The following is a 21,938-nucleotide window of genomic DNA, read 5'->3' on the forward strand; positions in this document are numbered from 1 at the left end:
AATTGCCTCCCCTGTAGCTCAAGGTTAAGGTAAAGGGACCCCTGACCGTTAGGTCCAGTCGTGGCCGACTCTGGGGTTGCGGCGCTCATCTCGCTTTATTGGCCGAGGGAGCCGGCATACAGCTTCCGGGTCATGTGGCCAGCAGGACTAAGCCACTTCTGGCGAACCAGAGCAATGCACAGAAACACCATTTACCTTCCCGACAGAGTGGTACCTATTTATCTACTTGCACTTTGACATGCTTTCGAACTGCTATGTTGGCAGGAGCAGGGACTGAGCAACGGGAGCTCACCCTGTCGTGGGGATTCGAACCACCGACCTTCTGATTTGCAAGACCTAGGCTCTATGGTTTAACCCACAGCGCCACCCGCTCAAGACCACCCCCCAAAACATCATACATACATCACAGAAGGAGGTGGTCTCCAGCAGAAATTTGAGTGTGTTGCTTCTCTCCTGTCTGCCAGGATACCTGATAAGGCCTTACTTGGTTGCCTTTTCTGGGTAGCCTGGCCATTCCTCGGAGATGGTAGATCCTTAGTTTCTGAATCTCTTCTGCATATTGAGAGTGTGCTCAGCTGAACAGATACTTGTCAGGCTGTATCCGAAAAGGGAGGTGTAAGCAGCCCCTACAGTCCAAAGAACATTGGAGAGCTTTTCCCATTTCCTTCCTCCTTGCAGAGAAATATTTGAGGTCAATTTGGGAGAGTCAAAATGGCTTCAGGATTGTTCTCCTGTACTATTTCAGACACGTGGTTTATATACTTATGTACGAGTTTGCCTTGTACATTTATGTACATTTAATTTATATATTTGGGACCTTAAATTCTTACAACACATTCAAGGGAGATGCTGCTCCTGTGAGCCAGGCTTGCCCTTCCATCTCAGCCGGAGAGAGGCAAAAGGCGTCTTTCTCCTCTCCCTCCCGTGGCCTCAAATATCAAAGCCAAAGAGCAAATTATTAAAACTCATCCACCTTCCCTGGACTCCCCAAGGACCTTACTCTCGAGTAGCAGCCTTTCCAGGGGGCTTAGCCAGTGAAACTGACGGGCAGGGGTGTGGTGACAGCCAGGAACCGAGATGGCTTTGCAAAGGGGACTGGACATCTCCATGGAGGAGGAGCAAGAAGGCTGCCGATGGCTGTTAGCTCACGACAAGCCTCCAGGTGCAGGCGCAGTCTATCCCTGAATGCCCGTTCCCAGAGGCCTTTGCCAGAGGAGATTTTTGCCCTGCTTCTGGGCTTTGCAGGCATCGGAGTGACCACCCTGGGAAGCGGGAAGCCGGGTTAGATGGTCCCAAGTGGGTCTGAATCGTCTTGGCTCATCCCCATTAAGGTTTTCTGCTCCTGGAGCTTCTCTCTCTGCAAGGCCTAGGAGCTGCCCAGTTTCCACATCTGTGGGGCAAAGGTGCCGTTCTGCCTTTGGCCAGCTGGGGGCACTGCATGCACACCAAGTGAAATTCAGATCAGGTAAGCTCCCAGTCAGCAGGGCGAGCTGAGAGGTGGCCTTGGGCCTCTCTGAGGAGCCACAGCACCCAGGGGTGCAGGTGTGAGATCAGAAGCACAGAACCAGACATCAGCCCCACCTGTGGGCAGACTTTCTGCAAACATTGTGGAACAAGTCAAGCTGGGATGGCCAAAGTGGGTGGGTCCTTTTGCCCCTCTAGAGCTGTCACTCCCCTCTGGGGAGGGTGCCAGTCTGGGCCTGTGCTGTGAGAATGCCCAGGGGACCCTTCTCTTGTTGTGCTGTCAGTTATTTTGTCGGCCACAGTTGCCCCCAGACCCTTGCCTGAAGATCTGGGGGCCTTCTCCATCCTGAACAGCAAGTCATTCAGCTGCTGTTGTCCTGCGGTTGCCAGAGTAGGTCCCTGTCCCACTCACAGGTGTGTTGCCACCTGGCTAGGGTAAAGGTAAAGGGACCCCTGACCGTTAGGTCCAGTCGCGGACGACTCTGGGATTGCGGCGCTCATCTCACTTTACTGGCCGAGGGAGCCGGCGTACAGCTTCTGGGTCATGTGGCCAGCAGGACTAAGCCGCTTCTGGTGAACCAGAGCAGCGCACGGAAATGCCGTTTACCTTCCCGCCAGAGCGGTACCTATTGATCTACTTACACTTTGACATGCTTTTGAACTGCTAGGTTGGCAGGAGCAGGGACCGAGCAACGGGAGCTCACCCCGTCGCGGGGATTCGAACCGCCAACTTTTTGATCGGCAAGCCCTTGGCTCAATGGTTTAGACCACAGCCCCACCTGGCTGTGTACACACAACCAAAAATCTTTGCTCACAGCAAGCGGCTCAAGAAAGGTCAGCGAGGCAAAGGACCCCTTTGGACGGAGGGAGGGCAGCAGAGGCTGCTTCAGGCCAGCTTCATGACCAGAAGGTGAGGCTACCATCCATCATGTGCGTCTAACCAGGGGTGAGGAGACCTGCCTTGCCTGCAGTGGCATAGTGGGGCACGGGTGGTTGCCCTGGGCACAAAATTTCAGTGCCCAGTGCTGCCTCAACACAGCTACAGTGGTGCCTCTCAAGACGAAATTAATTCGTTCCGCGAGTTTTGTCGTCTTGCGATTTTTTTCGTCTTGCGAAGCACGGTGTCAGGAAAGTTTTGGAAAAGCTTCAAAAATCACCAAAGTCTTCAAAAACCTCAAACAAGGCTACCACACCACGTGCTATGAGTTGCTCCTCAAAGTCAAGTCGCAACTGTATTAACGGTTTTAAGAAAAAGGAAACAAACTTGCAAGACGTTTTCGTCTTGCGAAGCAAGCCCATAGGGAAATTCGTCTTGCGAAGCAACTCAAAAAACCAAAAACCCTTTCGTCTAGCGAGTTTTTGGTCTTGCGAGGCATTCGTCTTGCGAGGTACCACTCTATGTAATTCCATCACTGGGCTCTGTTGAAAACGGCTTCTCCAGGAAGAGACCTCTATAGACAACGGAAATCTTTTCTTATCTCTACTGCTATGATCTAGCAGTTGAATGCGCATGCGCACTCTGACCGTTTCCCTCCCTCCCACCCCGCTTTGCATGGCCCCGAGCGCCGGCAACCTGCGCTACACCACTGCTTGCCCAGGGAGTCCTGCTCCCCTCCCCCAGGCTCAACGTGGTGTTAGAAGGTGGATGGGAGTGAAAGGAGCCATCAGCCCAGTATCTGTGTCCTACACTGACTGGGGGGGGGGCACCCCACAGGGTCTTGGGCAGAGAAAGGTCTTTCCCAGTCCGGGGGGGGGGGAGAGCGTGCTTCATCCAAGGTGTGGGCTCAGATCCTGAGCCTCTCTGGCTCCATCTCCAAAACCTGGGCGTTTATTTTGTTGGGTTTTATCCTAATACATTGTACACCACCGTGATAGATAGATTTGCTGTTGTTTAGTCGTTTAGTCGTGTCCGCCTCTTTGTGACCCCCTGGACCAGAGCACGCCAGGCCCTCCTGTCTTCCACTGCCTCCCACAGTTTGGTCAGACTCATGTTTGTAGCTTCCAGAACACTGTCCCACCATCTCGTCCTCTGTGGTCCCCTTCTCCTTGTGCCCTCCATCTTTCCCAACATCAGGGTCTTTTCCAGGGAGTCTTCCCTTCCCATGACGTGGCCAAAGTATTGGAGCCTCAGCTTCAGGATCTGTCCTTCCAGTGAGCATTCAGGGCTTATTTCCTTCAGAATGGAGAGGTTTGCTCTTCTTGCAGTCCATGGGACTCTCAAGAGTCTCCTCCAGCACCAGAATTCAAAAGCATCAATTCTTCGGCGATCAGCCTTCTTGATGGTCCAGCTCTCACTTCCATACATCACTACTGGGAAAACCAGAACTTTTACTATACAGACCTTTGTCCGTATAGTAAAAGCTATGATAAGATAGATTATAAATACATAAATGAGAGTTTTATTTTAAGGGCCTTAAAACCTTGCTTTTTTGTCATGGCCTTTGAGGGCTAAGCTATCTCAACTGGACATGGTTTATAAGCTAAGTGCCTTATTTTTTCCTTGAAAGGTGCTCTGGTCTGAGTACCCTGGATGGAAATGGATATTTTAGACATTCATTGATTTTATTGCTGGATTTTATGGATTTCCATTGTGTATGCTTGGAAAATGCTTTGAGAGGCAGTTTTGCCTTAAAGGTGGTTGGGAAAGTCAAATGAATAATAGCGATAAAACCTCACATTTTGCTTTGTTAATGGTACTGGGACAGGAAGCCATTGTCCTAATCTGATCATAAACAAGTATTATTTTTCCAATTTGTTCATTGCCCCAAACAGAGCAGGTGCTATAGTTCAAACTTACAAGCAAGTTAATATATATATAGAAATTAGATTTTAAAACAGCCGCCACTATGAATTAAACACTGTAACAATATTAAAAACATCTCCATTGCCAGCTATACTTAAGAGCCACCCGGGCAGAATATTCCTAAGAACCAAAACATTTCAGCCTTGGAGTGCAGAAAGGAAAGCTAAGGTGTTGGGTCCAAATAACTTTTACTCAGAGGAGATGCACTGAAATGAATGGACCTCACTTTACCATGTCTAGTACTCCCAATGGGTCTGCTCTGCGTAGGACCAGCACAGGATGCGGCCCAAGATGCAGCCTGTGAAATAAATGGACCAGGTGGCCTCCAGAGTCACTTCTCTTACCAGAAAATAGGGGGGGGGGGGCTTTTCCAACTCTGCAGTTCCATGAAATGTGCTGTGTCTTTCTTGATCAGCCCAGAGGCCCAAGTAGCCCAACATTTCTGTTTTTGGGGATCACCAGGTGCCCCCCCCCAAAAGCAAAGGAGGCCTGAGGGAGACAAGGTACCCAGTATCTGGCCCTGGCCTCCGCTGGGCGGGGTCCCAAATCTCCCCTCGGTGGGGGAGCCACGAGATGGGGGGTGTCGGAGTATAGGGGTGACTGGCTGAATCTGAGGGGGGGGGGGGCAGGGCGCAGACACAGCAGCAGCAACAAATCCTGTAGAAAACACAACTAAAAGCAGTTTAGAAATTTGCTCTAGAGAACTTTTTCATGCAGGCCGATGGGGCCCCCGTTTGCTCGGAGGTGCCTGGAATCCATCGAAAGGGGAAGGCGAAGTGGGGCTCCTGCTCAGTCCCTTGAACAGCCCAACTTTGCCACGAGGCCCCCCATTTGCTGACACACACCCCGTTCCTCGCTGAGGGTTTGCCAAGCGTGCCTTCCTCTTAGCATGTTTCTCCTTTGCGTCCTGAGTTCGAGTTTCTTCAAAACCCATGCGCTCTACGTGGGGCTCCCTTTGAAGGTGACCCGGAAACTGCAACTAATCCAGATTGCGGCAGCTAGACTGGTGACTGGGAGCGGCCGCCGGGACCACATAACACCGGTCCTGAAAGACCTACATTGGCTCCCAGTACGTTTCTGAGCACAATTCAAAGTATTGGCACTGACCTTGAAAGCCCTAAACAGCCTCCACTCAATATACCTAAAGGAGCGTCTCCATCCCGTACACCGGGGTCCATCTCCCGAGGGCCTTCTGGCGGTTCCCTCGCTGTGAGAAGCCAAGTTACAAGGAACCAGGCAGAGGGCCTTCTCGGTAGTGGCGCCCTCCCTGTGGAACACCCTCCCACCAGATGTGAAGGAATTAAGCAGCTATCTTATCTTTAAAAGACATCTGGAGGCAGCTCTTTTTAGGGAAGTTTTTTAATATTTAATGCTGTATTGTTTTTAACCCTCGATTGGAAGTGACCTAGAATGGCTGGGGAAACTTAGCCAGATGGGCGGGGTATAAATAAAAAATTATTATTATTGTTATTGTTATCCATTTCCCCTCCCGCTTTGGTCTCTGCCCCCACCTGTGGATAGTTGCTCAGAGGCGGGTGTGGCCCGCAGACCGAGGAAGGTGCCCCCCTGCTGCTCTTGAAGCTAGAGACACCCCCGACGCTGGTGGCAAGGAGTTCCGCAGGTCGGCGCGCGGCACCAAGCGCTCTTCCCTTTGGCCGGGAGGTCTGGAGGGTCCGCGCTCTGCAGGGCAGGAGTCGCGCCTCGGCCCCTCTTTCTTTAGCCCCGCCAGCACCCCACCCCCCCGACGGAGCCGTCGGGGCCCCGGAGGGAGAAGGCTGGCTCTCTTCCCCTCACTTGGCCTCACCCGCCGCCTAATTTTAGCAGCTGGTGGTGCCCAGGCCTGGGCCCTGCCTGGCACGGGCGCGCGGCGGGCCGGGCGGGGTCTCGTCGGGGGTCCGGGAAGGGAGCAGCCCGGCCAGAGAATGCCCCGCTTGTTCCCACCGGGAAGGCGGGCGGGCGGGCGGCGCGCCAGGCGGGCGCCAGGTGGCGCTGCGGAGCCGGGTCCGCTTTGCTCTGCCTTGCAAGGGGGCGAATGCAAACCGGACGGGGGGAGCCCCTAGAGACCCCTTTCCTGCCTTTATTAATAATTATTCGCCTTCGCCTCCAACTCAGGGCTGCCCCGGAGCAGGGCTCAAAGCTGCGTGGGTCAGAGTCGGGCCATCGGCCTCTTTAGCTGTCCTCTTCTCTGGCGACTCCTCCTAGGCAAGTCAGATGGTCTCCCATGAACCCGGTCTTGACTCTTAGCAATCTGTAAAACACTCTTAACAAAGGAACAACTAAAACATAAACTAAACATCACAATTAAAGCAAAAGACACATTATATGATTAACAAATCAATAGAGCTTTAGGGCAGCAGCTGAAGAAGGAACAAAAAGGGTTTTCCTGTGTGAGTTTCTTGTGGCTGTTTAGCTGCTCTCTCTGGGCAAAGGCCAGAGGGGGCAGGGCTTCTGTTGAGGTAGGTGATTAGCTGTGGGAGGAGCTTATCAGAGCTTTAGGGCAGCGGCGCGCGCAGTTTGATCCATATTTTAGATTTAGGGGAGCTAGTCTCAAACATTTGTTGGGGGAGAGCTAGGTTTTTTGGGGGGGATTTATTTGTCCTGTCTCCACACTTTTTATGATAGAGGACCACTGTAGTCACCCCCAACGACACGTTCTCAAGATGGAGGGTGAGGGAACAGCTGCAGTCGCCTGTGGTTCCTGCGCAATGTTTGCCATCTTGCCAAAGGTTGCAGGCAGCTTTACCTGCAGCAATTGCATGTTGATTGCCCTCTTAAAAGACAAAGTCCAGCAACTGGAGGAACGTGTAGCTACGCTCCAAAGAATTAGAGAGCTGGAACTCTTCTTGGAAGCAACAGAGCACACCGTCTCCACCAAGGAAGAGACAGGGGACTCCCCTGAGAAGGTGGCTAGTTCACCAACGCGGGAGCCAGATATATGGAGAAACGTGACTCAAAGAAGTAGGAGGCCCAGGGTTCGCTCTGATTGTTTAGAAATACGCAATCGCTTTGAGGTCCTTTCCCCTAGCATGGAAGACGAAGAGCAGACTCCATTTGAGGATCTCTCCCTCATTACAGTCGATCAGGTATATGAAGACGAGGAGCAAAGGCAGTCCTCTGGGAATGTCCAGGCGACCTTGGAACTGACAGCTCACAGAAGAACCCCGACCAGACCTAAGAGGAGGCGTGTAGTGGTGATAGGGGATTCCCTACTGAGGGGAACAGAAGCAGTGATCTGTGGGCCTGACAAGATGTCTCGGGAAGTGTGCTGTCTCCCCGGGGCTAAGATCCAAGATGTAACTGAACGACTGCAAGGAATCATAAAACCCACTGACAAATACCCCTTCCTCTTGGTTCATGTGGGAACCAATGACACTGCAAGCAATAGCCTCCAGAAGATCAAAAGAGATTACGAGGCTCTGGGTAGGAAATTGAAGCAATTAAATGCACAAATTGTCATCTCATCTGTCCTCCCAGTTGAACGACGTGGCCCAGGGAGAGAGGGAAAAATAGTGGAAGTGAACAACTGGCTTCGCAAATGGTGCAAACAGGAACGGTTTGGATTCTTAGATCACGGAATGCAGTTTCTTGAAGATGGACTTCTGGCAAGCGATGGGCTGCACCTCACAACGGTTGGGAGGAATGTTTTTGCAAAAAATCTCAGAAACCTCATCAGGAGGGCTTTAAACTGACTAATGTGGGGGAGGGAGACAGTGCTCCTGAAGGTAGGAGTCTATCAATTGATGAAGATGATCATCCAAATGTCATAGACCGAATGGAGCAAAGAGCATGCAGACCTAGTGGTGGGAGTAGAAAATCCTTAAATAAGAGACACGGGGGAATGATTAATGGACTTCAATGTCTGTACACTAATGCGCAAAGCATGGGAAATAAACAAGATGAGCTTGAGCTCCTGGTACAGCAAACTAAATATGACATAATAGGAATCACTGAAACCTGGTGGGATAAATCCCACGATTGGAATGTAATAATGGAGGGATACAATCTATTTCAAAGAAACAGACCAGACAAGAAAGGAGGAGGAGTGGCGTTATATGTCAGGGATGTGTATACCTGTGAAGAGATCCAAGATTTAGAACCTCAAAGCCAAAGTGAGAGCATTTGGGTCAAAATTAAGGGAGAGAAGAATAACAGTGACCTCATTGTGGGAGTTTACTATAGATCCCCAAGCCAAACGGAGGACATAGATGATGCCTTCCTGGAACAGATGGCCAAGCATGCAAAAGGAAGGGAGATAGTAGTAATGGGGGACTTCAATTACCCGGATATTTGTTGGATGTCAAACTCAGCCAAGAGCATAAGGTCAAACAGATTCCTCACTGCCCTTGCAGACAACTTCATTGTCCAGAAAGTGGGAGAAGCAACAAGAGGAACAGCCATTTTAGATCTGGTCCTAACCAATGTTGATGACCTGGTTAGTGGGGTAGAAGTGGAAGGATCATTAGGCGCGAGTGATCATGCTCTTCTGAAGTTTACTATACAGCGGAAAGGAGCAGCCAAGCATACTAGGACTCAATTTCTCGACTTTAAGAAAGCCGACTTCATAAAGCTTAGGGAAGTGCTGGGTGAGATCCCATGGACAGTAATACTAAAAGGAAAGGGAGTTCAAGATGGCTGGGAGTTTGTTAAGAGGGAGATAGTAAAAGCACAACTTCAGGCAATACCAATGAGACGGAAACATGGAAGGTGCCTAAAGAAGCCAGGGTGGCTATCTAAAGAACTTTTAACTGAGTTAAGATTAAAAAAGGATGTGTACAAAAAATGGAAAAGGGGGGAAACCACCAAAGAGGAATTCAAACAAATAGCCAGCACGTGTAGACACAAATTCAGAAAAGCTAAAGCACAAAATGAACTCAGGCTTGCTAGAGAGGTTAAAAGCAACAAAAAAGGCTTTTATGGGTATGTTCATAGCAAAAGGAAGAACAAAGAAACCGTGGGGTCACTCAGAGGAGAAGATGGTGAAATGCAAACAGGGGACACAGAAAGGGCTGAACTCCTCAATGCCTTCTTTGCCTCAGTCTTCTCCGATAAAGAAAACAATGCCCGACCTGAAGAATTTGGAGCAAATGATTCAGCAGAGGAAACACAGCCCAGAATAACTAAGGAGATAGTACAAGAATACTTGGCTAGTCTAGATGTATTCAAGTCTCCAGGGCCAGATGAACTGCATCCAAGAGTATTAAAAGAACTGGCAGATGTGATTTCAGAACCACTGGCAGTCATCTTTGAGAATTCCTGGAGAACAGGCGAAGTCCCGGCAGACTGGAGGAGGGCAAATGTTGTCCCTATTTTCAAAAAGGGGAAAAGAGAGGACCCAAATAATTACCGCCCAGTCAGTCTGACATCAATACTAGGGAAGATTCTGGAGCAGATCATTAAGCAAACAGTCTGTGAGCACCTAGAAAGGAATGCTGTGATCACCAATAGTCAGCATGGATTTCTGAAAAATAAGTCATGTCAGACTAACCTGATCTCGTTTTTTGACAGAATTACAAGCCTGGTAGATGAAGGGAACGCAGTGGATGTAGTCTACCTTGATTTCAGCAAGGCATTTGACAAGGTGCCCCATGATATTCTTGTAAAGAAGCTGGTAAAATGCGGTCTTGACTATGCTACCACTCAGTGGATTTGTAACTGGCTGACTGACCGAACCCAAAGGGTGCTCATCAATGGTTCCTCTTCATCCTGGAGAAGAGTGACTAGTGGGGTGCCACAGGGTTCTGTCTTGGGCCCGGTCTTATTCAACATCTTTATCAACGACTTGGATGATGGACTCAAGGGCATCCTGATCAAATTTGCAGATGACACCAAACTGGGAGGGGTGGCTAACACCCCAGAGGACAGGATCACACTTCAAAACGACCTTGACAGATTAGAGAACTGGGCCAAAACAAACAAGATGAATTTTAACAGGGAGAAATGTAAAGTATTGCACTTGGGCAAAAAAAATGAGAGGCACAAATACAAGATGGGGGACACCTGGCTTGAGAGCAGTACATGTGAAAAGGATCTAGGAGTCTTGGTTGACCACAAACTTGACATGAGCCAACAGTGTGACGCGGCAGCTAAAAAAGCCAATGCAATTCTGGGCCTCATCAATAGGAGTATAGCATCTAGATCAAGGGAAGTAATAGTGCCACTGTATTCTGCTCTGGTCAGACCTCACCTGGAGTACTGTGTCCAGTTCTGGGCACCACAGTTCAAGAAGGACACTGACAAACTGGAACGTGTCCAGAGGAGGGCAACCAAAATGGTCAAAGGCCTGGAAACGATGCCTTATGAGGAACGGCTAAGGGAGCTGGGCATGTTTAGCCTGGAGAAGAGGAGGTTAAGGGGTGATATGATAGCCATGTTCAAATATATAAAAGGATGTCACATAGAGGAGGGAGAAAGGCTGTTTTCTGCTGCTCCAGAGAAGCGGACACGGAGCAATGGATCCAAACTACAAGAAAGAAGATTCCACCTAAACATTAGGAAGAACTTCCTGACAGTAAGAGCTGTTCGACAGTGGAATTTGCTGCCAAGGAGTGTGGTGGAGTCTCCTTCTTTGGAGGTCTTTAAGCAGAGGCTTGACAACCATATGTCAGGAGTGCTCTGATGGTGTTTCCTGCTTGGCAGGGGGTTGGACTCGATGGCCCTTGTGGTCTCTTCCAACTCTATGATTCTATGATTCTATGATTCTATGAGTATTTATAATCTTATCTTCTTTGGCGATCACTCGCAGCCCAGTAAGATTGTCTTCCATGAAAACAGTCTTAATTAATGTGTCTGTAAGTGACTGTGAAGACAGAAGTGCCTGGCGTGCGGTGGTCCAGGGGGTCACGAAGAGTCGGACACGACTAAACAACTCAACAACAACAACAAAGTGACTGTGGAGGCCACTTCTGGATCCACACTTCCTTCCACAGTGGGGACATAGGTTTCCAGGTGGGAGTTGATCCTGGTGAGGGTTTGCCAAGCCTGCCTTCCTCTTAGCACGTATCTCCCTTTTGTCCTGAGTTCCAGTGTCTTCAAAGCCCAGAACACCTTTGGTCAAGGCTGTTCTCCAATTGGAGCACTCAGAGGCCAGTGTTTCCCAATTGTTGGTGTTTAAACTACATTTTAAAATATTTACCTTGAGGGCACCTTTAAACCTCTTTTGTTGACCACCAGCATTACGCTTTCCATTTTTAAGTTTGGAATAGAATAGTTGCTTTGGAAGACGACAATCAGGCATCAAAACAACATGACCAGTCCAATGAAGTTGATGTTGAAGAATCATTGCTTTGACAATGGTGGTCTTTGCTTTGTTAACGGAAAAAATCTGAGGGCTCTCTTGGACAAAAACAAAGACACCAACCAGGATAACTTGGAGCAAAACAGCAGCCTGTAGGCTTGGCCTTTATTGAACTGTTGCAACAGGGTGTTCCCCTCACTAGCAAGAGAGAGGAAAAGACCCAGAACAATGGGCTGCAAGACCTTATAAAAACTTTTGAAATTCCCCTCCTCTAGGTCAAGCCCACCCCCAGAAACATCATGCATACGTTACAGAAATGAGGGGTTGAGGGAGGAGTTGTGGTGGTAACCTGAGTGTCCTGTCACCTGGCTGGTTCCTCCTTTCCCCCTCCCCATGAGTACTTTCCAGGTGACAAAGGGGAGTTTGCAGTTTCCTGCCCCCCAGAGGGAAGATCTGATCATTGTCCTTTGTTTCAGTCTGTGCTGAATCCACTACCATATGCAAGTTCTTTGTCATTTGATTGTCTTCTGTCTGGGATCATCTGGGCAGGGCTCCTGCAGATGTGCTGGGATGTGCTGGGATGGTGGAGGGATTATGGCTGACCAGGAATAAGTCACCCCCCTTTGTTAGTTCTTGTCATATGGAGTAAAATAAAACTGGAACAGTGCAAATCCGATGTATGGTTGATTTTCTATGAATTTATAACTGAAATGTGGCGTATGTAGTGTGTGAGTGTGTGTGTGTGTGAAGTTTGTACAAGCAGAATGATTGGGGTGGGGGGGTTCCTGCTACAGTTCCCCCCTTCGGAGATAAGATTGCAAAGGTGGCTACTTTGCAATCCTTTTCTCCGCACAATTTAAGGTGGTAAATAATAACCTGGTATTCTCCGTGTGTCCATGTGAACGTGAAAGGGACTTGGATGTCATGCTTCTTAAGGATATTTGCATAGAAATATAATGGTGTAACAGTGCACATAGTTAGACATAGGATATCATGTAAAATTAATATTTTGTTGCTCAGTTACTTGTGGCATTCTAGTACCTTGGAAGAAATATTTCCTCAATAGTGATCTATGCTTTACATTTAGGCAGGAAGGTCCACTAATGACTGAAAAGTGCAGTTTGCTTCCCCCCCGCCATTTGTGTGTTCTCAGGTGTCAAGGTAGCTCTTCTGTGGTCTCACATCGGCATGGTGTCGCAGTAGTGGCAATCCCTGGTGAATCCACTTAGGGCTTTCATATTTATCATGTAGCCTGGCACCCACCACAGCTGGCACAGGTTTCAGACACGTCCTGAGAGAAATGCCTTTGCCTTGGCCAAAATCCATGGGATTTCTTATTATTATTACAGGCTCTGGTCTTGCATCCTGGGAAGTTGCTCACTTGCACTTTAAGGACCAAAAAGCTAATTGCAGCCTGGATACACTTGCCCAATTCAAACTGAGTCCAATTTGAATTTATGTGCCCATGGTTCTCAACGTTTCAAACCAATCTGTTAAAGGAAAACCGTTCTTAAAAGGGCACTTTGTCCAAATAAGTCAATTTAACTCTATAAGGGATCATTCCTGCTAAACCAAAGCATGTGCACCTTCATGTATCTTATAAACTTCTCCTTGGTAAAGCAAGTTTTAGCACATTTTAAAATGGACAGGGAAAGTTGGCAGAGTGCCAGGTGGGACAATGAAATGTGGTTATCTAAACATTGGACTACACAATAGTGTGAGCTATCAGAAAGTATAAAATGCATGAGAATTGGTGTGCAAGCAATAAGACATTAAACATAAAAATTACACACAAAAATACCCCCCTTTGTGGAAATCACACTGTCAGACACATTTCAACATTCTTACATAATAACACATAATACAAAAAAAACTAATTAAATATCAGTTGCATATCTTGACACAATTGTGATCTTTTACACATGTATCTTTTGAATCCTGGAGCACAGTCTTAAGGTTCAAAAGTGGGAAAATGTCCTTGCAATTCAAGTCCTCCCCCCTTTGTCAGCCCCACTCCCCATCAGTCTATATCATTTTAAAGAGATAGCTGTGGCCACTTTGAAAACTCTGGTGTTGCAGGTCTTGTGATGGCGAAGAACTGAGGGGTTGTTGCTGCTTTTCATCATTGCACATCTGTAGAAGTGATATCCTGTAAGGGGGCAGGGTTTTTTGGGGAGACTTAAAGACACAGTTAGACAAGGAAGGGGCAAAAGGCAAAAAGGATGTCCTCCAGTTTCCATGGGAAGCTCAAATAATAACAATCTTAGCACATTAAGCATTTTATTCATTTCAATATTATTATCACATTTCCACATAATTACTGTTATTATCTGCTAAGTTTGTTTGCTTTCCTTCACTTAGTTTTTGTTGTTGTTGTTCTTTTCATATTATAAAATAAAAACTACTCCACATGTATAGAAAGAGAACTGTAAAAAATACAAAGGTTAAAAAATACAAAGAAAGCAAAAAATTAGATTACCAGTCAGATGAAAACAAACTTGACACAAAGACATCAGATTTAGAAAAGAATTATTATTAAATATATTATCAAAACCACGCAGATTACTACTAGACTGAAAAAAATGGGGAAACCATGGGGAAAAAACTTTAAATTCACCATGTGCTATCTGATAAAAGAACTTCATGAAACTGACTTTCAATATGTGATGAACATGTCCCCAAAGTAGAACACACAGATACAAAATGACCTATGAGGAACCAAAAATAAATAAATGCTAAGACACGCAATTTGTTTTTGTTTTTTTTTTTAACCTGAAGTCACCTGAAGTAACTTGCTTTGGCATTCTAACAACCCAATGAAAAACTGATTAATAAATGAAAAACAGATTATTTGTAACCTAAAAAAGTGTCAGAGATAGAGGAAAATCAACTAATATAGCAGGGATTCAGACTTGTTTTGCTGAACAGAAAGAAAGTGACTGTTTGGCTTTAAGGGAAGAAAGACAAAAGAAATACAAATGCAATTACTTTTATAGAGTATTTAAATCACTGTTTGCATCCCCTCATTATCATTTGTGCTGTGGGAGAAAAGAAGGGACAAACACTTTGTTAATGGGGTTCACATATCCTGTTAAAAGGGGAAATTATTTCATGTGAGAAGTCTGTCAGGAAATGCTGTTCCTAAAATGCATAGGCATACACACACACACAAAAAAAACTGTTATAAAATTTAAATCCCATTGGGGAGGCAAACTACTCAAGAGAGGAACTCACAGTGGGAGTGCTTTGATATTTACCTGTGAAAAGAAATCGTCATGTCAAGACCTGAAACCTGGCAACCTCTTGACCCTTGATGGTCCAGTACCCAACCCCTTTGTCTTAATTAGTCCCTGGAGCAAAAGACACATCAAGGATGATCTCCCCCAATGGTTCCAAGTTCTTTTCATAAGGAAATTTGGATAAGCTTCTCCCTGCAGGCAAGCTCTCAAAACCTCCTCTCTCCACCCTACAGTTCCCCCCTTCCTCTCTCTCTCTTCTTTAGCTGATCTAGCCTCTGTGCATGTGCAGAGTTCATGTCTCAGCAAACCTTTTATACTATTGAGAATGTTGCATCCTTTGGCTAAATTACCATTTGAATAAGGGAAAGGAAGGGTAAGGAGTAGATTTTGAAAACAGGGTTTGATTTTAAACAAAAGAGAAACTCAGCAATTTAAGTATTCACCAAAGCTAGCAATTTCAGCCCAAGCAAACGAGACTGCTTCCTTTATGTACAGGAAAGGGCTAATATCCCTCTGGCTATTCGCAGAACAATGCCACGCCCTTATATATGGGAAAAAATGGCCAGAGGATCAGAATTCATAGGATTTTTTCTTTATTATTTTTTTTAACATTCTCAGCCATTTCAGCCTTACCATTTGCAGACAAAAAATATTATTATTATTATTAATATTATTATTTACTGCCCTTTATTTACAGGAATGGTCAAGGCTAATTCTACTTGATTATTCATTTGTATGTGCTTAAACTTTGAGTAGACTTTTAAATCTGATTTTTAAATAGTAGACAAAATGATAAACACTGTAATCACTCAAATGCTTGATATTACCAGTTGGGCTTCACCTCTCACCTTTTAAAACTAAAGAGCAAAGCTAGGCTGAATTTCAGTTCCATTACCACACCAGAATTTAAGAATTACCCTCCAATGCTTGCAGACACATAGCCTTCCACACAGCCACAAATTGGGAGAGTTGAAAGGGGACCCTGGGGTCATCTAGTCCAACCCTCCAAAATATAGGGTTCACAGCAAGATTTCGCAGCAAGATTTGTACTACCAAAGAGGCATACACATTTAAGTACAGATTTACAGCTGGGAAAGGAAACATCTATGCTCATATCATGTACTAAGGAAGAGGAAAATAAAAGTACATAACTTTACACAGAACCCTTTTTGCAGATCTTAAGATAGTTTGAGTGAGTTTGAAATGATATTTAAGGAAGAAGTGAACAGTTTTCGTAAGATAGGGAGAGGATCTCTTATAAAGCACAGTTAAAGCAGCCCTAGATTTGATTTTTTTAAAGGGAATACACAAGTGTTGTCCCCTCCCCTCTTTGCAGTTTCCTTTAAAGGAAGCTTACTCGGGAGTAAATTTACCTGGCACAGAAGTAAGAAGGGAGAAAACAACTGAAAGAGGCAGAGTGAATCAAGGGGGAGGGGGGCATTTTCTAACAAAAGAGGCCATGAAGTCTTATAGAGACTGATATCAGGAGCCTTACAATAACTCTTCTGTCAAACCAAATCAAAGTTAAAACTGGACTCAAATATTTTTTCTTAGAATGAACACCATACTTTTATAGGCATATGCTTAATGAAATACATACACTGCATTTTAGCTTGAGAGAGCAGTTGTGCTCAACTAGGCTTTTGCAGCAGAAACATTAGGTTAACTTCTCCTTCCAAAATAGATTGGAGCAAACTCAAAAATTACAACAAAACATCATTTACCATTAGACTTAAAATCACCCTCCTCACTTAAAACTAGAAGAAAGAGGTGGGGTAATCCCCCTTTCAGAACACAAGTAGCACGTATACAGGATTTCACCACTTGGGAGGGAAACTCTCTTTTAGAGCCTCTCTCAAACAACAAACATTTGCACACTCCATTCTCCATTTTGTTTTGTTTTAAGATTGATAAGGCACAACATGGCTTCCTTAGATTTAAGATTTTTTGAAGCAAGCTTGCAATTTAAAACTATGTGCATTTAAGAACATGGGCTGTTATATCTACTGCCTTCTGTGCACCATTAAGTTTACAGTTTCATGTTCCAGCTCTAGGCTACAGTTTAACAACACAAACTTGACCATTTCCCCCCCTTTATTTTATTTCTATTTTTTCTCTAATTGGAGATGACAAGCTGGAGGGGCATATTAGAGTCCTCTCTTGGGCAAAAGGCTTCATGGAAGCTTTGTTGCCAGGAGGAGTCCAGCTAGGGTGTTTAGTGAGCTCCCATTCTCTCATATGTTATTATTGGGCTTTTTTTCGTTAACGAAGTACGCTAAAGACAGAAAGAGTGGACACACACACACAAGGGAGGAGGGGCAATGGGAAAGAAAGGGGGATAGAGAAGATCCTCAGTGTTTGGAATACCTTAGACTATCACAGCTTTCACCTATCTTCAAGTTGCAATTCCATTTCAAGAAGCCTTATACATGAACTCAAACTTCATCCACGGGACACCTTGGCCCGTCTGCCACGGGACACCTTGGCCCGAGAAAGTTTCTGCCACGGGACACCTTGGCCCGTCTGCCACGGGACACCTTGGCCCGAGAAAGTTTCTGCCACGGGACACCTTGGCCCGTCTGCCACGGGACACCTTGGCCCGAGAAAGTTTCTGCCACGGGACACCTTGGCCCGTCTGCCACGGGACACCTAGACCCGAGAAAGTTTCTGCCACCCCTTCTACCCTCCACAACAGCCTCCTGCCTAGCCTTTTGGACTAAGTTCGGGCTCCCTACTGGACGCCTGTGCAATGCAGTGCCAGATCGGGGTCCGAGAAAACAACCAAGGTTTGAAAGGAAGCAAATGACCTTGCGTTGAAATACTTTTGAAAAGACGCCACCGGACGACTCCGAGGGAAGGACGTCAGAGAAGTAACAAAGGGCCACGCTTTCCCGGACCAATTCCAAGACGGAAAACGGGGGAGAAAAGGACAGATAGATTAAGACATACCCGGACGACTCTGAGAGGTAATGCCGGAAGACAGTAAAAGTACCACAATTTCCCCGGACACGTTCCGCGTAAGAAATTGAGGGGAGAGACAGAGAAAGGTTTTGACGTACCTAGACGACTCCGAGAGATAACGTCAGACAGTAAAGTTCCCGACCTCCCTGGCCACTTTCCGAAAGGGGAGCGTCGGGGGAGAAAAGGATATAGCTAGAACGTTCCCGGCCGACTCCGAAGGGCAACGTCAGAAATGAAAGAAGGAAAGTCTGGCTGTCGTGGAGATGTTCCTTTTCCACCCCCCTCCCAATGTATTTACTTCAAACCATACTCACGTTCGAAGATGTCCCCCGCGGATCCTTTTCTTTTTAGCCGGCTTGACCTCGCCTTTGCTCCCCTGGTTGAGCTTTTGGTGACGATTGATTACCGCCCACAAAGAGGAGGCAGGGAGAGGAAGAAGGATCCCTGGGCTAAGGTTGCCCAGTGGCGCCTGATCCCCTCTATCTCCCCTCTCACCTTTGCAGGAGAACCAAGTGTCCCTTCGTGGTCGCCAACTGTTAACGGAAAAAATCTGAGGGCTCTCTTGGACAAAAACAAAGACACCAACCAGGATAACTTGGAGCAAAACAGCAGCCTGTAGGCTTGGCCTTTATTGAACTGTTGCAACAGGGTGTTCCCCTCACTAGCAAGAGAGAGGAAAAGACCCAGAACAATGGGCTGCAAGACCTTATAAAAACTTTTGAAATTCCCCTCCTCTAGGTCAAGCCCACCCCCAGAAACATCATGCATACGTTACAGAAATGAGGGGTTGAGGGAGGAGTTGTGGTGGTAACCTGAGTGTCCTGTCACCTGGCTGGTTCCTCCTTTCCCCCTCCCCATGAGTACTTTCCAGGTGACAAAGGGGAGTTTGCAGTTTCCTGCCCCCCAGAGGGAAGATCTGATCATTGTCCTTTGTTTCAGTCTGTGCTGAATCCACTACCATATGCAAGTTCTTTGTCATTTGATTGTCTTCTGTCTGGGATCATCTGGGCAGGGCTCCTGCAGATGTGCTGGGATGTGCTGGGATGGTGGAGGGATTATGGCTGACCAGGAATAAGTCACCCCCCTTTGTTAGTTCTTGTCATATGGAGTAAAATAAAACTGGAACAGTGCAAATCCGATGTATGGTTGATTTTCTATGAATTTATAACTGAAATGTGGCGTATGTAGTGTGTGAGTGTGTGTGTGTGTGAAGTTTGTACAAGCAGAATGATTGGGGTGGGGGGGTTCCTGCTACAGCTTCTTCCAGTACACTGGCATTAGTTCACCTGTCTTCCCAAGTCATGTGTAAAAAATTTCAGAGACACCATTGATGGAATCTTTTGAGGGGTTGGAGATGGCGTTTATAAGCGGTCCACATTTCACAAGCATCCGGTAAGGTTGGTAGTACAATAGCTTTGTAAACAAGTATTTTGGTTTCCGTGCAAATGTCCTAGACCTCAAACAATCTGCACATCAATCGGGAGAAAGCTGCACTCGCAGAGCTCAGGCTATGCTGGTTTTCGGCATCAATGTTGGCTCTTGTGGAAAGATAACTGCCCAGGTAGGAGAAATGATTGGCATTTTCCAACGTTACACCATTGAGTTGGATTTGTGGTGCTGCAAAGGGGTTATTTTGTACTTGTTTGTGCAGCACTTTGGTTTTTTGGGTGTTGAGTGATAGGCCATGCTTTCTGTAAGCTTCTGTGAAGATATTTAGGATGGTTTGGAGGTCATCCTCTGAGCGTGCGTACACTACGTTGTCATCAGCATACTGAGGCTCTGTGACGGAAGTTACGGTAACCTTACTCTTTGCTTCCAGCCTGTGCAGATTAAAGAGCTTTCCATCTGTTCAATGTATGATTTCTACTCTGGTGGGGAGTTTCCCTTCGACAAAGTGTATAATCATGGCAATGAAAATAATAAATAGAGTTGAGACGATAACACAATCTGTTTAACGTCTGATCTCACTGTAAATGGTTCACTTTGAGAGCCATTGTTATCTGTGATTGTTGCTGTCACATTATCATGGAGGAGCCAAAGGATGTTCACAAATTTATCTGGGCAGCCAATTTTCAGAAGGACAGTCCACAGTGCATTAAGATTTTAAGTGTCAAAGGCCTTAGGTCAATAAAAGCTGTATGCAGGGGTTGGTTGGGCTCTCTGCATTTTTCTTGAAGCTGTTGAGCGGTGAGAATCATGTCTACTGTCCCCCTCGAAGGTTGAAAACCTTTTCGGGATTCAGGAAGGGTTGCCTCAGATAAAGTTCGGAGGCGGTAGATGCACCATCTGTGCTTCTGAAGGAGACCGTGAGCTCTGCCATGAACCTCCTTTTGCAGAGGCAGCCTACCTGCAGATATTAGTTGCTGAGGGACAACAGCAGGAAGGGCTGGTTGGCTTCCTTGAAGCCCCTGACCAGCCACTGGGCAAACAGGGTGAGTGCTGCTGGCCTGGGGGGGGGCACTTGGGTTTGATCCAGCAGGCCAGATGTTGTTCTGTGAGGTGTGAGCCAAGGCCAGCTAAAACGGTAGAGTTGGGAGGGGCTGTGAGGGTCATCTAGTCCCACCGCCTGCAATGCAGGAATCCTTTGCCCAATGTGGGACTTGAATCCACAACCCTGAGATTAAGAGTCTCTTGCTATCCCAGATGCCGAAGAACATCAGAGGAACCTGCTGGATCTCCCTGAGGCTGACCAGTTGCTCATTACAGGAAAGACACAAGCAGGACCCCAGCCCAAGAGCGGCACTTTCCCCTCCCACAGTTTCCAGCAATGGGGATTCAGGCGCATCGCTGCCTCCAGTTGTGGAGACAGAGCATCAGCCGCTGTGGCTCCCAGCCTTCGAAAGCCCTCTGCCCCATGAATTTCCCCCATCCTCTTTAGCCTCCCATCCTCCCATCACTGCCTTTCTAAACATGCTTAGAAAACGTCAAGATTGCACAATAATAATTGCACCGTACACGTCTAAATTTAAACCTGCATATTGTGGTGTTTCACACACATGTTGTCGCCTCAGTCCTGCCCTTTTCACAATCTGACAAACAATTGCAGAGTTTCCAGTCTTCTTCTGCTTTTAATTCTGCCCTCTCTAAGCCCATGAGGATCATTTTAGCCTGCCGAGGACGCCTCAAGATTTGCTCTCGCAAGCCCAGGTTGAAGGCCGGCCCATCTCTCCATTTCCTTCCAGCAGAAATCCTGACCTAGGAGACATTTTGCTGCTGCCATCAGGAAGCGATCGATGCGCAACCTTTTAGAAGTAAAAATAGGCCCTCGTGGGCCAGGCCGGTTTTCTCTGGCTTCTGCCAGGCAGTGAGCAAAGGGAAGCCACAGTTCACCTCTGGAGAGGCTGTGTGGTTCTTCCTTGAGGAGAAACGGGGGGGGGGGGCTGTTGCAGAGGCTCCCCAGGACCCCCCACTGCCTGGAGCTCTTGGGGTGAAGGGCAGGGGCATCAGAGGAAATTGGCCCTTGGCCAATTGAGCTGTGTATCCTTCACACTGAGTGGCAGAGACTTTGGGTAGAGTTGGAAGGGACCCCCAAGGAACATCTAGTCCAGGCATTCCCAAACTCGGCCCTCCAGATGTTTAGGGACTACAACTCCCATCAGGACCAATGGTCAGGGATGATGGGAATTGTAGTCCCAAAACATCTGGAGGGCTGAGTTTGGGGATGCCTGATCTAGTCCAACCCCATGTTCTCTGGGGCAGCCAAGACACCATCTGCAAATTGGGGGGGGGGGTAGAGCTAAAAAATACAAGAGGGGTTAGTGACCCACAGACTTAAAGGGGCCAGAGCAGAATCACCCCAGCCCTGAAGAGCCCTGGAAGCAGTGGGGTTGGAGCCAGAGCCAGGCAAGCGAGAGATGCCCCCCCGCCCCCGCTCAGCTGCCCACAGTCCAAGGCCAGGCCCTGACAGCCACCGAGATGTCTGGGAGCAGCTGAGGCTACCAAGGGAGAACTCCGCCCCCACCCCCTCCAGTCTCCTTTGGGGACTTGCGTCATCCCTGGTGGGCTGTTAGGAGTTTCCTAATGAAAGGCAAACAGCCCCCCCCCCAGCGCGCACACACACACACACACACACATTGCCAAGCCCCATCGGTCATTGACTCCTCCAGCCAAAGTCAACAAATAGCAGAGCCCTGAGCACACGGTGGGGGCAGGGAGAGGCCTGAAGGAGCTGCCTGTGCCACAGAAGCGGGGAGCCAAGGGCCCCCAGAGGTCAACCCAAGGGGAGACCTCACGGCCT

At 47.4% G+C, this 21,938-nt stretch overlaps 1 long non-coding RNA gene across 1 annotated transcript; it reads right to left on the bottom strand.

Annotated features, from left to right (window-relative positions):
* Positions 1 to 11,633: 11,633 nt before the first annotated feature.
* On the bottom strand, positions 11,634 to 18,959 carry LOC144329250 (uncharacterized). The gene is made up of 2 exons (XR_013394741.1): positions 17,310 to 18,959; positions 11,634 to 17,277 (listed from the first exon to the last, which is right to left on the bottom strand). It is a non-coding gene; the product is annotated as an uncharacterized LOC144329250 (long non-coding RNA).
* Between the last annotated feature and the right edge of the window lie 2,979 nt (positions 18,960 to 21,938).

The sequence above is a fragment of the Podarcis muralis genome, chromosome 11, assembly GCF_964188315.1.
Source record: "Podarcis muralis chromosome 11, rPodMur119.hap1.1, whole genome shotgun sequence".
Lineage (NCBI taxonomy): Eukaryota > Metazoa > Chordata > Lepidosauria > Squamata > Lacertidae > Podarcis > Podarcis muralis.